The 13,791-nt window shown below is 36.8% G+C and overlaps 1 protein-coding gene across 1 annotated transcript in view; it reads left to right on the top strand.

Annotated features, from left to right (window-relative positions):
* Positions 1-1,238: 1,238 nt before the first annotated feature.
* Positions 1,239-13,791, top strand: part of SGMS2 (sphingomyelin synthase 2) — a 49,411-nt gene continuing 36,858 nt past the window's right edge. Inside the window, exons 1-2 of the mRNA XM_079307340.1 lie at positions 1,239-1,299; positions 1,909-1,940. The gene's annotated coding sequence lies outside the window, so the exon portion shown is untranslated. The remainder of the gene's footprint in view (positions 1,300-1,908; positions 1,941-13,791) is intronic.

Raw genomic sequence — 13,791 nt, 5'->3', positions numbered from 1 at the left:
AGTGGTGTGTTCTTGGAACAAGAACAAAAATATTTTGCTAATAAATGAAAATATTTTTAATTACAGAAGAAACCACACTGAGTTTGTGATGCCTGTTTGAAGCCTTGTGTCTACAGAAATGCACTAACAAATGTTTCCATCAGAAGGTTAGTATGGGTTTAAAGCAATTCTTAGTACAAATAATTCTACTGTATAATATGAATTCTTCCTAATATTAGTAGAAGCTATGTTGCTGCATTTCAAGCAGTTCTGACAACTACTGTCTTGTCTCTGCAGGTAAAATTTGTACTATGAATATAAAAATTACTAAAATCTTGGTGCAATGTGCATAGGTATGTCGCAGCTTTGGTAGATGTCTTGCAGACAGATATCCTCATGTATCATGGAATTTTTTAAAAAGGAGGTATTTATAGGCAAACTAACTTGAAATTTAGTGTTTCTGCAATGAAAGGTTGCAGCTAGCGAAGAGCACACAAATTGTCTCTTCTGCAATTTTAAAAAAGAAGGGAGTAATACTAAACCAGTTTAAACCACTAAACCAACTGCCATTACTCAAATAATTTACTGAGATTATTCAGGAGCATAAGTGTACATGCATGTGAATGTGCCCTAGGATTTATCATACCCATCAAGAGTTCTCAGTTCTCAGTTGCCAAGGAAGAGAGTAAAATTTTCCAATAGTATAGCTCTCCCTATACTATGCATATATTAAACTCAACACTGAATTAATGGAATTGTGGCATGCTACTAATATTGCATATCAGATCACCATCTAAAATCATTGAGAATATTTGAACTTTAATAAATGTACCTATGAAGATGAAACAAAGATGATCCTCCATGGAGCTCAAAGAAAGTCAGGAACAATACTGTCCTTATGTTTTTCAATGTTCCTTATTAGGTGCCTGAAGGAGGTATTTTTTGGAATGTGATACTCCTCCAAATCCTCATCTCATCTAAAAATTTCTCAACTTGGTAATTGGTGCAGCCAAAACATTATTTATTTGCATGCTGAACCACTTTAAAAACAGTCAAGGGAAATGTCTTGTATTAAAGAACACTGCTGACAGTAATTTGGATCATAAGAGTCCCCTCTCAATACCAAAAATTGAGTGCATGCTACATACTGTGAGGAAAAAAATAAGGCTGAATTCAAAATGAGAGACTGTTTGCTACTGTTCACAAATTTCAGTTCCAGATTATTTTAATTTAAAGCTGTACCTTATTGCCTCTTTCAGGACAAGGAAAATAAACTACTTTTTGACATGTTCATCAGAAAACCCAGATCTGTCTGATAGGGTAAGTTTCATCTCATTTGGCTTTGGTTGGGAATATATCAGTACTAAGCTAGTTGCCTGCTCTTCTGATATAGTTATAAGAATAAGAAAATAAATTATTTATCTGAACTGCTTTTGACTGGCATTTGTTAATTTCAGTCTTTTTACATTGGGTAGAAAAAGCCTTACAGTAAATACCAATGTTTTCAAAAGTCAGGCCAGGCAAGATGAATTTCATAGTCTGCAACTTGGCTGCATCTCTTTCATATGAAAAATAACAATTTTGAAATACAGCTTTAATCCTTCAAGAGTTAGCTTCATGAATGTCTGTCTGTGTGTATATATATAAATATTTAACAATAAATCACAAATATTTAATATATAAGTATTTAGGAATTTATAGTGAAGAGTATGTAGAGCCAGGCAATCCAAGGGAAGTTTGCAATAGGGCATTTAAGTCAAATTATAAACCATAATAATTTGAACAAGATTGACCTATTTTTATCTTTGTAAATGTGATCTGTCTAAAGGCAAGTTACATAGGAGTTTATGAAGTAACTGAAAAAACTGGGGGCTTTGTTTTATATATAGTAATTAACATAAATTTGATTGGTCTTTTCTCTCCTTGCAGGTATTTCCAGACATGCTTCATTAAAATGGAGGGTGAGTAAAAACAGCTGGGTTTGGTACATAGTAGTGAATGGAAATCAAGCACTTTACATCCACCATCTAGTCCATTCACCAGTTCAACAGTGCAGCTTTAATGATAGTAACATGAATTGTATTATGTTAAAGCAGTAGAGAGGATTATGTTAGATCTGGAGCAATACATAACAGGAAAGTTAAAAAAAGAACAAAAACAAACCACCAACAAAACGGAACAGTACAGAGTATGCTTGCAAATTCTAAACACTAAAAGACTCTCTGTAGCACAAATTGAAATCCTGAGAAGTTAATGGTGTTAAAACATCCTGAGAAACACCTTTAAATTCAGCTTTATCATGTAATTCCTTTACCATTGTCACAGAATAATAGTGTTTTATAATATGTAAGGTTTTGTGATACATTTAACTTAATCCTAATCCAATGTTTTACATTCTGTAGAAAGTAAACAGAAAAAAAGTGCATGTTGGTAATTAAAGTCACAAACCTTGTAGAGAGAGATCTGGAGAGATACCTGCAGAGTTTTAAAGAGAAACTCAGATTCAAATGAACTAGCTCAGCTACTGGAAACAGTGTAGCCATGGCAGCAAGCAGTTCATGTCAGCTGTAAAAGCTGCCTGTAAAGGTAGGTAAATATTTGGACAACTTACTGGCACAGAGTTCTTGTGCTACAACAGCTACTCTATTTCAGCTATTTTATGTGCCACTCAGGATGACCTCAGCCTAAGGAGGCAGCATAGTTAGACCTGCTGGCAGCTCAATGCCTTGCACAATAATCTTGGAAGCACTCATGAAAAGAAAAACAAATTTAAAACTCTACAGTTCTTTATGAGTATGTGTGTAGTAATCTCTTGGTCAAGAGAGACTAACAGATTCTTATTCCTAGTCTTGAGTGTCAGTGCCTTTTCCCTCCCCAGTGCTCAAGTATCCGCCATTATAGAGTAAGTGATTACAATTATCAGTGTATTCAAATAATATTACCCGTTCTTGTATGGATATGTTTCCAGAAACAATTAATTTTACATATTCATCATTCAGATGAGCACTTCATAAACTTGTTTTTGTTCCTGCTCTGTTAAACTGAGGAGCACAAGAAGATTGTTGACTTTGGCCAGTACTGTTTCAGAGTGCCCATTGAAAACCTGATTACATTTCTTTAAAAAATTGAAAACCTGAATTATTTCATGAAGTTGCTTTATTGTACTGCCCCTATTCAGGGGAAGAGACGTGCTAAGACACTCTTCAATGTATTTAAGAGTGTTAATCTCAAGGCTCTAGGACTGGTCTTTTATTATCCATAAGGTTTTGTTTCCTGCCCTGAAAGAACATAACAGGCTAGTACTTCTGAGACAAAGGGGTAGACTATTAAGGTGCCTTCTGAAGCCTGTCACCTAAACTTAATTTGCACCATTGCTTTTATCTTCAGTGTCTGAGGGTGGTTTTTACATGGTGACTGAGATATTACTAGCAATCAAATGATTGTTAGAAGTCACTATAGCTAAGCCAGCTGACATCACATTTCTACTGCCCTTAAAATAGATTTTGCTAAAGGTATGTGTTTAGAATCTAATTTGATTTAGACATTAATAATTTAAAGAGCTCTTTTGCAAGACATCACAAAAGATCAATATAGATAGAAACATGCCTGTTGCTGTATATGCCAGCTACTGCAAAATGCCATAGTCTTCCTTTTGCAGAACAAATTCCAAACATATGCACCAATTCAGTATAGGTTATTTTCTTTGAATCAAATAAGATATCCATTAATTAAATAGTTAATAGTGATTTTTTCTTTTATTTTTCTTCTAATTACAAATTTAGATACAAGAAGAAAAGAAAAAGTTGATTTTCAGTACTCTGCTTAGGGAACAATAATGGCTATTAATTTTTCAGGGTTTTTTTCTATTTTAAGTCTCTGTAAATATGCTAATAGTTAAAACCTGTATTTTCATAATGAGGATACCAAGATGTTTGATACATACTTTGTCATATTTTTTGCTTTCATGTACTTACACACAAAAGAAAATGGAACATGAGAAAATGCGGTTATTTAGACAGCCTACACTTATTTGGCTCAAATTGCTTATTTGGTTACAAGTAGGCAGCAAAATGCATAGAAAGGCCTTTGTCTATGAATATTCAAGTTCTGCAAAGTACATAGATTAGTCTTTATACTGTTAGGATTAGACATGAAAGATGATAGATGGCTCTGTCTAGAATTACTTGGATCTGAAGTTCTACACATGAGATTTAAGTTTTATAACTGAAGCAACTCACCCAAACTGAATCCAGGAGAATGTAGAACACAGTGATGCCCTACTATTTAACCTTAAAATTTAATTGACATTAATATCTAAGTGGAATCTAACTGACTGATCTTAAAAAAATGGGCAGAAGCCAGTATAAGTGGTTAGTTGTTGGTAACAGCAATAACTTAAGATAGAATACATTTACCACGAACATTCACGTATTTTACTCTGAAACCTCACAACTTTTTTCTAGAACATGTATATGCAGTTTACCACCCATCATTACAATAAATATCATAGTGGCCTTGTTCAAAAAATAGCTTGAAATATATCTTTTTAAAATGTTTTAAAGTTCAGAGAAAATAAATATTTCACTAGGCCAGCTCTGACAATGGGTTGGATTGCATGACATCCAGAGATGCCTTCTAACCTCTGCTATGATTTAAAGAGAACTCTGTGGCATAAATTACCTAATGTTTCAATCACAGGGAAAGATGGAAACACCTTAAGTCAGAAAATTTATAAGACAAAATGGATACTCCATACTAATTTATGTTTTTGTTTCCATGTGCACTATTTTAAAACCTGGTTTCCAGACTGTCTTGTTTAAAATATATTCTGTAGTCAAGCTGCTCTGTATTAATTCTAAAAAAAGAATTTCTCATGGAAAGCTTGACCCAGAGTTAATTTTAGAGGTGCTAGCAAAAGCTGCTGTTATAAAGCCTCTTTTCCTGTTTATGGTAAGAATGATCTCCTCTTTTTCTCGTACTTATTATCTTGCCAAAACCAGAGGTCATTAGCAAGGTGAATCTCTGTGTTTTTCAGTGCTGCTCTCAGTGTAATTTTAGGAAATATACACAATCCTTTACAATACAAGTTTTCAGATGGAAAGAAGCATTATATAAATCCATGGTTTTTTTCATTGCTGTTATTGATGTTTGCACTTCATATAAGGCATGTCAAAGTTATTATATATTATATATATCAAATTATTATATATTTATTTACCAACCATACAGGAGATAATATTGAGATATAGAGGTCCCTGCAGTTTCCCTTATACAGTTAATTTCTGTAAACTGAGAAGGGGTTTTCTAAAATCTGTAATGATTGTGACTAATACAGGTGTCTATCCATTAGGTCTTAGGATGCTATGGCCCATGTCTTAGCTGAGCTAACATTAGCAGTACTTACAATACAAGCAATATACTTGTATATTAAAAAGACAACCAACCTCTTTAGTACATACTTATGAAACAGCCTGGGAAGGAAAAAAAATATAAACCTTATCCTCGTAGTTAGAAATACAAGTACAGGCATACAGTCAGTTTTTCAGATCTTCACTTTTAGGTGAGCATCTCAAAAGTATTTTAGAAAATGGACAAATCAATGGAATGAAAAATTAGGGGGTGGGTCCTGTCCCCCCACCCCCAAAATACATATAAACTTATTTGAGAGTTTTAATATACAGTCACAGTCCATCAAAACCTTTGATAGAGGAGGCTGGTCACAGGTCCCTGGTAACTGGGCTGTCAAAAAACAGTGAAAATATAGAAGCAACTTGCCTGGCATTGCAAAGCCAGACCTAGAAATAGAATTCCAGTCTTATGTTTAAAAATCCTAAGATGAATACTCGATTTGCAGTGCTCCCTGTCTTCTGTGAAGTTTGGGATTTTATTTTTTTGGCAGGCTAAAAAAGTTTAGCATAACACTGTGGGCTTATGTGGCCCTCTTACTCTCTGTAATATTCTTGAAATAATATTATAATATAGTCATGTTTACTCCATTACTCCAGCACTTTGTGTTCTGAAGTTTCTTCTCCTACTCTAAATATCAGAGGCATGATCTGTCTCACATCTCTGCAAGCACACACATAGAGACTGTCCCTATCCCAATGTTTTCATTCTGAGCTTATTTCAAATTTCCAATATTTATTTATTTTAGATGCACTAGATTTCCCACTGATAAAAAATAGTGTGAGGTTTGCTTGTGGTACATAGATTAATGAGCTGAAGTCAGAAAACCTCATCTTCTTTGATATGCAGTTGAACATTGGAGAATTCAATACTGTACAATCCCATTTTTATCTAGTAACTAAGAAAATCATACATACTTTCCTTTCTACAAAAGCCTGAATGTTTAAAGATAAAAAAACCTGAACATATTATTGCTAATAAAAAATTATTAGAAAAATCAACTATCCATTACATATCAATATTTAAAGAAAGACTAAAAACATTAAATTTATGTGAAACTTAGGTTAACACTTAAAGAAGACACCCTTACAATATGTAAAAATAACCACAACTTCATTTTCTTACTGACTTAAGTGTTTAAGTTATTCAACAAAATCTTAACATTTTGTCACTTCGAGAGTATAAAGAAAAGAAGACAGATTATTCAAACCTTGAATGAAAGTGAGAATATACACAAAGCACCTCAGCCATTCAACAATCTGCAAAGCACAGAGAAGGAATAGCAGAGGAGGATGATGAAATAATAATGAGCAGGGAAAATTAGATTAAATTTAGGCAAAGGAGAAGTCACAATGTATATCCCTCAAGACTTTGAGCTTGTGCTTTAATGACTGCCTTGGATTCTACCATAGTAAGAATTCAAGTTTTTTATAAGTGAATAGTCAGTGTGAAAATGAAATATTTGTAACTTTTTTTCTCATACTACAGCTTCTATTCTTGATTAAGAAAATTTAAGTAGTAATTTTAAATTCTGCAGGAGAGAAATTGTTGTTCTCAATCTTTTTCATGTTATCCCAAAATACAGAAAGAGAGATATGGGACTTTCTTCCATTTTATTTTGGAAACCCCCTCCTAGATCAACAAAGAGCTGGCGATTATGACCCACCACTTACTTGGTTGTTAAGGACTCAAATAAAATATGATTTTGTATTTTTCTTTAAAATGTTGGATTTCTCCTAAAATTTTAAATCCACAAACATATTTTTGAACATTTTATAATACAGAAATTTTGTAGGATTTCAAGAATTTTTTCCGTGACCTGCAGAACTTTATGGATTTGCATGGATTTTTAATCCAGTACCTCCCTAGACACTTTACAGATTTAGCAGACATTCAGTTAGACAGTAAGCTGGTCAGAAGAGAAGTCCTCGTGAAGGCCTAGAGCAGCCTTCCAGTGTCACTGCAGGGAGGGTTTCCCTTAGTGACAACTTCACTGCTTGCCCAGGTCAGAGCATGGCTATATAATAATGATAAACGGGACTGTACCATGGTGTATGATGGTGAGAGAAATCCTTTAATCCATCTGTGCAGTCCGAGAGGCAGCATCCAAGGAGCAGGGGGAGCTGTCAGGTTAACAATACATCAGGGTACCTGAGGGCAAAGGTCCAGTCACAAACGAGATCTAGGAACATCTCTGGGCATGTCCTTACTTGTCCCCACAAGTGCCACGGTTTTAGGCTGAAACCTCTGCATTGGCAGGGCAGGGGCCTGACCTCATGTCTCAGGCCTTGCTTTTTAGCAGCCTGCCTCCCAAGGTCTTAGGTTTATGCTCTCTGTAAAGGGAACCTGGGCTAAGTCCTGGTCCATCTTAGCCAATTTGACCACCACATTCCAGCACTCAGGAGAAAGTTACCAACCAAAAGTCTGCTGCCAGGCTCTACAGAGGGACAAGAAAACAGAATGAGAACCATCAATCAGAAATCGAGGAAGGGAGTTCCAGCTAGATACAAAGAAAATGTACTGGAGCAGGGTTCCCAGAGAGACTGTGAGGTCTCAGAGGTTTTCAGGACCCAGCTGGAAAAGTTCAGAGTGGTCTGGTCTGAACTGAGTGTTGATTTGACTTTGAGGAGGAGGTCAAAAGGACACAAAGTGAGATGTAACTCTGATAGTCTCGAGGAAAATTTAGCTAAGTAGAACAAATGTATTTCCTTTAAGCTTCATTGGGCAGTCACAGTCAGCAGTATTTGCATTCATCCCATTTGTACCCTAGCCCGCCTCGCATTTTTTAAGTGACAGACAGTGGCACAAAACCTTCACCATCTGAGAAAGTTATTGCCACAAATCCATTATAATACATAAAATGTAGTTGTACAAATGACTAATAAGTAATGCAAGTGTTTTAAGACGAATATACAGGAAACAAAAATTATCCCAGGAGCTGATGTCTGCATAAAGGACTGCATGGCCATAAACCTGTTGGCATCAGCACGTGGACTGTTGTGATGTATAGGAGAAGAGTGGAATGGAAGTGATTGGCACTGGCTGCTGGTGGGCTCCAGTTCTTCTGTTCCCAGGATGCCCAGTGTAAGTTAGATCATGACCTCTTAGCCAAGAGCTCTCTGGTTCAAAGGCTACTCATGCCCAGATGATTACAGAGATACAAGTAATATAAGACATTTCTATTCCACCTGACATCCCAGATTTAATATTTTTTGCTGCTGGATGTATCCCATGCCTGATCTAAAAATCTCTTTTCCCTCTCTGTCTGCAACAGGAGTCAGAATCACAAACACACACATATACATAAGGGACTGTTTCTAGTTTGTCCTTCTACTTGTCTCTATATAATATTAAAATAACAACTCCTTGAGATGTAAAATAAGGCATTTCAAATAAAGTAGCAACAGGTTTTAAAAAGAGAATGGAAAAGAAATCTCAGCACCTTTAAGTACAATGTTTAATCAACTTGTATAATAACTTCAACATGAAATCTTCAGGAATCATTACATGAACTCCACTTGTAACTCTTGGGTGACGTGAAAATACTTTTCCAGTGCTGCAGATTCCCAGCCAAAATGTTTCCCAGGCCCCAGCAGAAAGGTAAAGAAAGAAGTCCTAAAACTAACTCTGGTCCCAGTGACCACAGTACTGGGTTTAGCCATGACTGCCTACTGTGGCATAGTTCTTTGTTGCAATATTTTTCTGGTATTCTCATTAGCCATTGCCTCAACATTTTTGTGAAGAAATTAACAAATGTATAAAATAATATTTAGAAAATACAAGTATCATGCAGAGTAGAAATAAGATATTTGAGTGAGAGTGCATACTGGATATTTGCAGAGGGTTTTTTTCCTGGCTTTGGATTGTTGGGGGTTTTTTTGCCTTAGGAGAGACCACAGGTACTGCAGGTTTTCCAGATGGGCTAGAAAAATGCTTGCCTGGATCACCTCTATGAGGTGATTGACAAAGACTGCTTTTAGTTCAGGCAAACATGTCAAAAAGCTTCTTCTTTTCATTAATTATGTTTGGTCATTAACTTACTGGGGATGTTATTGTCAGGACAGTGGCTGCCACCATTTTCTCACTGTTATTTGATCAGAAGAAAGAACTACACTCCAGAATACAATAAATGTTTTGGTTTTCTTCATACTCTGAAAGGAAGCTAAGGATCTTCATATTTATGATTTCAGTACAGTCCCTTCTTCAAAGCCTATTACACTGTGGGTTTTTAATGCTTTCATACTTTTATGCCTATCCCTGAACTGGCACAATGCTAAATCAGCTTGGTGCATACTTAATCAGTATCAATTATATTCATGCTAGATACAAGATTCCCATCAACATTGGATGGCTGGATGTACTTCCATTTCCATCTTGCTTTCTATTGCCTTTCCTAGTGTGTGCAAACTGGGAGACATCTATATTTATGATTCCTTGTGATTTATTTATAAGAGCAGAACAAGAATCTAGACTCTTAACAATGAAGACATCTCAGAGGTCTGCCTATGTATAAACTTGTAGCACCTGAAATCAAGACTGTGCTATTGTGTCTTCATTGAGATATTTCATGGAAAACTATCAGCTTCATCTGTTCTGAGATCTGTCCCTCTTCTCAAGCTAGACACTTGAGAAGATGTTCCATCCTTTTTCTTATCTTCTCCGTCCTCCTCCAAATCAATTTAAAAACATGGATCAAAGGAAAAGACACTTTAGAACATGTTTTTATGACAGTGGATGTGCATTTGGCAGGACATAACAATACCTGGATCCCTTGGCTTCATCCTGTCAGAGGCCATCTAATCCTATCTGTGTGATGATACATAGAAACTGAAAGACTGATGCTTTTCAGTGTAAAATATCATCCATTAAACAACATTTTCTTGACCTTTGTGTTAAATATCTTGGCCATGACTTTAGTAAGTGACACCAGGGCATTTTGCTTCCAGGTAAGAATAAGCACCAAATTACTTCTGAATACATTTCAAATACAGTAGAACAAAAGTCTATTTATCTCATTTATCTTTTGGGTCCTGTGAAAAAGAAGACATGTTAAAGCCCTGCTAATACACGGCATATCAAAGAAGCATGTCATATTTGAAATTCAAAATTGATTTATGAGTCAGTTCTTTTGCTTCTTTACCTTTGAAGTTCATGACTCATTCACTGACTTGAAGGATATCTGTCAGAATGTCTTAAGCCACTATTTCACAGTCAGACTTTATTCTAGTCTTGCACAAAATAATAGCAAAATTTATTTTGAGACTATTTTGTATACCTTCTGGTATTTTTCCTCCAACTTTTTTAAACCCTTAGAGAAATAGGCATGGGATTGTATTAAGATCTTACATAATTGAGGAGTATCACAACTTATCCACAAGAAAAATGCACCAGAAGCAGCAATCTTTTGGTGTTAAGTGCATAACTTCATTAAAATTTACTTGTTGGTTCCTGGCCTTTTTATTTAAAAGGAAAAAATGCATCTCCTGTTATGCTAGGCAGAAAGGAAACAAAAGGAAATGTCCTCAAGTTGCACTAGAGGAGGTTTAGCTTAGATATTATAAAAAATTCATGGTAAGGGTTGTAAACTATTGGAATAGACTTCCCAGGAAAGTGGTGGAGGCACCATCCCTGGAAATGTTCCAAAAATGTGTGGATGTGGTGTTTGAGGACATGGTTTAATGGAGAACATGGTGGTGGTGCTAGGTGGACGGTTGGACTTGATGATCTTAGAGGTCTTTTCCAACTTTTATGATTCTATTCTTCTTTGGAAGGGTAAGTAGATAAGCAGCTAGGACAGAAGGATGCTTTGCCCCTTTTTGTCCTTTTCTCAGCTTTTACTGATACTGACCCCATGCTTCTCTTGAAGCTTCTTGCATTGCATGCTATCAGAGACAGGACAGAAGGTTAGACAGGAGGTTACCCTAGTACATTAGAGCTTTCCATGTGTTTCATACTGAATTTACATTCAGATGGTAACAGCAGCCACTTTTTTTTAAAGTAGGCCACCTGTCCCTCATGCAATTGTGTCAGCTGCTTAGGTTTAAAAATAATTTTTGCTAAAAAAAAGTCCTCATACTAATAGAATCCTCAAATGTAAGATAATGATACAAAAATTATATTGCTCCTAAGATTCAGTGGGAAGGGGGTAAGTCTTAGCAGTTTTGTATTGCTCATTCATATTCCAGTCTTACTTTCTTTTCCCTCTATTTTTTTCTCCTTTTCCAGCTGAATCAGATACAATTCTCCATCATAGAAAAAGCACACACAGAGAGACAAATAGAGATCATCCACTGATCTGTTCAGTAACTGTTCAGTTTATATTAAAATTTATGGGTTTCTCTTTTGCATTATTGAGGAAAAGCCCTATGAGCTTTTTGTTGAAGATGTTGTCTAGTATTTAGAGGTTTAGCCCAGCTATTCTGTTTCAGAATATGGGCTTGCTGCAGAAAAACCCCAAGAGTGAGAAATTAAAAGAAAATTACATGGGAAAGATGGGATCAGAGGAGCCAGAGAGGAAAGCTATTCAGGAGCATGAAGAGAAAATACAGTAGAAAAGGCTGAATAGCAAAGAAAATGGGCTAATTCACCTGTCAGTTGACTTTGTGACAATTGTTACAGTGCTGCAGTCCTGTCTTGTTTTTCATGCATTTAATATCACATCCAGAAATCTTTATGATGTTACAGAAAAGCTTTAATAAGCCTTTTTAGCTGCCTAGCATCATTCTTCTGATCTTCTAGTTGTTTCCAAAAGTGTTACCTCTTTTTTGAAGGAGACTGTTTCCCATACTTCTGCTTGATGCAGCTGCATAGAATCATAGAATGGTTTGGCTTGGAAGGGGATCTTGAAGATCTCTCTGTGCAGGGACACTTTCAATTATACCAGGTTGCTCAGATCCCCATCCAACCTGCCCTTGAACACCGCCAGGGATGGGGCATCCACAGCTTCCCTGGGCAACCTGTTCCAGTGCCTTGCCACTCTCACAGTAAAGATTTTTTTCCTAATATTTAAACGAAACATATTCTGTTTCAATTTAAACCCATTCACCCTCTTCCTTTCACTACATGCACTTGTGAATAAACTTGCCTCATCTTTTCTGTAAGTTTCCTTCAGGTACTGGAAGGCAACAATTAGGTCACCCTGAAGCCTTCTCTTTTCCAGGCTGAAGAATCCCAGCTCTCTCAGCCTTTCCTCATTGGAGATGTGCTCCATTTCTCTGATAACTTGGTGGCCTTCTCTGGACTTGCTTCAACAGGTCCATGTCCTTCCTGTGCTGGGAACTCCAGAGATGGATGCAGCCCTGCAGGTGGGGTCTCAGCAGAGCAGAGCAGAGGGACAGAACCCCCTCCCTCTCCCTGCTGCCCCTGCTGCTTTGGATGCAGCCCAGGACAGGTTTGGCTCTCTGGACTAGGAGTGCCCATGGCTGGATCATGTCTTACCCACCAGCACCCTAAGTCCTTCTCAGCAGGGCTCCTCTCGGTCTGCTCATGCCCAGCCTGTGTTGGTACCAGGATTGCCCTTACCCAGGTGCAGCACCTTGCTCTTGGCCTTGTTAAACCTCATGAGACTCCCATGGGCCACTTCTAGAGCCTGTCTAGGTCCCTCTGGTTGGTATCCTTCCTTCAGGTGTGTCAGCAGCATCACTCAGCTTGGTGTCATCTGCATCTGGTTTCCTACAATCACTTTGCATGCATATAGAGATGACAAATTAGAATTTTTTTCATTGTTCCCTGATCTCTTATTTCCTCTCTACAGCCTCTGTCAAGCAGGTACCTGAACTCTTCCTATTTCTGCCAAAGTCTTGCTTCATATAAGAAAAGCATTTCTTGAAATGCCACTGTTGTGTATAGAAAGCTCTCTGAAGCTGGAGATAGTGGTTTTGGATGTGCATATTTTTAGATAGAAAATCAATTTTTACCTTCAGTTTTTAAGGAAACTGGTTGAAAGAAACAGAACCAAGATCTTTTATTAAACAGCTTGTAAAGCATTTCTGATTTCATATAGTTTGGATACTTAAAATATTACCAAAATCAAACAAAAAACAGACACTCCCCCCTGCCCCACCCCAACCTTTCCCTGCTCTGTTCCATTTCTAATTATAATCGGGAAAAAAATTCTTCCCTGTGAGGGTTGTAAAGCACTGGAACAGGTTGCCCAGGGAAGTTGTGGGTGCTCCATCCCTGGATGGGGCTTTGAGCAGCCTGCTCTAGTGGAAGGTGTCCCTGCCCACAGCAGGGGTGTTGGACCTTGATCTTTAAGGTCCCCTTCTAACCCAAAACATTCTGATTTTATGATTCTGTGATCTCACAATGTATCTAAGGGAAAAAATAGGATAACTTTAAGGTACAGCCTTTTCTGCTTATGAAAGTGAAATAATGAGGGGAAAGTAAAAAGTTTAATTTACGGCT

The sequence above is a fragment of the Erithacus rubecula genome, assembly GCF_903797595.1.
Source record: "Erithacus rubecula genome assembly, chromosome: 5".
In the NCBI taxonomy this organism is placed as follows: domain Eukaryota; kingdom Metazoa; phylum Chordata; class Aves; order Passeriformes; family Muscicapidae; genus Erithacus; species Erithacus rubecula.
Note: the sequence above shows the minus strand (reverse complement) of the source record. Positions and strands in the feature narration are given on the sequence as shown.